Source organism: Hemibagrus wyckioides, linkage group LG25 (assembly GCF_019097595.1).
Source record: "Hemibagrus wyckioides isolate EC202008001 linkage group LG25, SWU_Hwy_1.0, whole genome shotgun sequence".
Taxonomy (NCBI): Eukaryota; Metazoa; Chordata; class Actinopteri; order Siluriformes; family Bagridae; genus Hemibagrus; species Hemibagrus wyckioides.
The window spans coordinates 5,115,892-5,118,411 of record NC_080734.1 but is presented as its reverse complement, the minus strand read 5'-3'; positions in this window follow the sequence as shown (position 1 = coordinate 5,118,411).

The following is a 2,520-nucleotide window of genomic DNA, read 5'->3' as shown; positions in this document are numbered from 1 at the left end:
TCCCAGTCACTGAAGAGTTAACTCTTAGTCCCAGCCACTGAAGAGTTAACTCTTAGTCCCAGTCACTGAAGAGTTAACTCTTAGTCCCAGCCACTGAAGAGTTAACTCTTAGTCCCAGTCACTGAAGAGTTAACTCTTAGTCCCAGTCACTGAAGAGTTAACTCTTAGTCCCAGTCACTGAAGAGTCAACTCTTAGTCCCAGTCACTGAAGAGTTAACTCTTAGTCCCAGTCACTGAAGAGTCAACTCTTAGTCCCAGTCACTGAAGAGTTAACTCTTAGTCCCAGTCACTGAAGAGTCAACTCTTAGTCCCAGTCACTGAAGAGTTAACTCTTAGTCCCAGTCACTGAAGAGTTAACTCTTAGTCCCAGTCACTGAAGAGTTAACTCTTAGTCCCAGCCACTGAAGAGTTAACTCATAGTGCCGGTCCTAAGCCTGGATCAAATGGGAGGATTGTGTCAGGAAGGGTATCCGGTGTAAAACCTGTGCCCAATTGAAACATGTGGACTAAATGATCCGACCCGGAACAGGGAGCAGCCGAAAGAACAACAATGACAACTGTGGGTTTTACATGGACGAGGAATTTGCCTTGGTGTATTGGTGTGCAACAATAAAACACAAAGAAATGTAAAAGTAAGATTAACTTTGGAGAAAATATAGAAGTACATACACACTGTATTATAGTGCAGTATTATATTGTATAAAAAGGGAACCACTGCAAATGATTTGTAATTCTATTTGTAATACCTTGCTGCTTTAACAAAGAATTCAGAAAGAATGAACATTGTGAATGAGACAAAGGCAGATTTCTTATTTATACTATAAAAACAGTGACGAGTCGTTTCAGGAGCCGAAAGAGTCAACTCTTTTGAGCTGATCCAAATGACTCAGTAAAATACTTGAGCTTTAAGCATAACATTATGACCACCTGCCCAAAACAGCCCTGACTCATTGAGGCATGGACTCCATTAGATCCCTGAAGGTGTGTTGTGATATCTGGCACCAAGATATTAGCAGCAGATTCTTTAAGTCCTGTAAGTTGCGATGTCGGGCCCCAAAGACCTCACAACTTACAAGACTTAAAGGATTCTTTTGATAGATACTGACCACTGCAGAGTGGGAAGAGCTGCAGTTTTGGAGATGCTCTGATCCAGTGGTCTAGCCATCACAATTTGGCCCTTCGTCAAACTCGCTCAAATCCTTACACTTGTCCATTTTTCCTGCTTCTAACACATCAACTTTGAGGACAAAATGTTCAACTGCTGCCTCTAATATATCCCACCCACTAACAGGTGCCATGATGAGGAGATCATCAGTCTTATTCACTTCACCTCTCAGTGGTCATAATGTCATGCCTGATCGGTGTACTTTAGGTCTTTAAAAAAAACAGGAGTAAACAAGGTCTTAGTCTCTACATAAGGGACATTAAATGAAAGTAAAATGTGCAACTTGATGACTAGAAGATGAAAAATTTTACCCTACAAAATATCAGAAATGGAAAAATTAAGCTTGAGAGGTGCTTCATTTTAGGTGTCTGTTTTTTTTATTGTATTTAAATAGTCTTTGGCAGTACATACACTACTGCTCAAAAGTTTGGGATCACTCAAAAATTGTATTGTTTTCCAAGGAAACACACACGAAATTAGTCTGAATAGAAAATATAGCAAAAGACATGCTGACATGTCAGAGTTAGAAATGATGATTTTGATGGAAATGATGAATGTTTTCTTCAAGCTTTGCCTTCATCAAAAAAAAAAAACACCTTTTGCGGCAATTACAGCCTGGACATTCTTGCGGTCAATTTTTCAAGATAATCTGAAGAGATTTCACCCCATGCTTCCTGGAGCATCTCTCACAAGATGGATTGGCTTGATGGAGTCTTCCTCCGTAGCTGAAATCAAGCTGAAATATACAAGTGATCCCAAACTTTTGAGCGGTAGTGTATGCATTATATAAAAGCTACATGTAAGGATAATAGGCTAATGTTAGAATCATCAATAGGTGCGGGAATCCATCAGACGAAGTTAGACTAGCTTGTGCCTTCGCCACACAACTTCGCCAAGTTCTTCTAACAAATGAAAAATTAAAAACTAGATTTTTCATCCTACTTCATAGTCGAACACTTCTGATGTTGCTGTGTTGCCAAAACGTGACAGTTACATTATTGAAAAAAATAAATAAATACAGATAGAAAGAAAAAGAAATGAAATCACTGTCATGTAAGCAAACATGGCCGCCATGGACCCACACTCCCATCAACCCCCTGCACTCTCACACACTCAGACACCATTCCTCTGATTATATTCAACTGTCTTTAATTATTAGGGTTCGTTTTCATTGTTTAAAAGCATCTTTGTTTCCGTTTATCCCGTTTCTTAAGTGTTCAAGGCTCTGGGTTGATCAGAAGGTCAATTGAGCAAGGCCCTTAACCCTCCGGGGCTGTATCATAGCTGCCCCTGCACTCGGACCCCGACTTCCTCAGCTGGGATATGCTGTAATGTATGTGTGGCAATAATAAAAG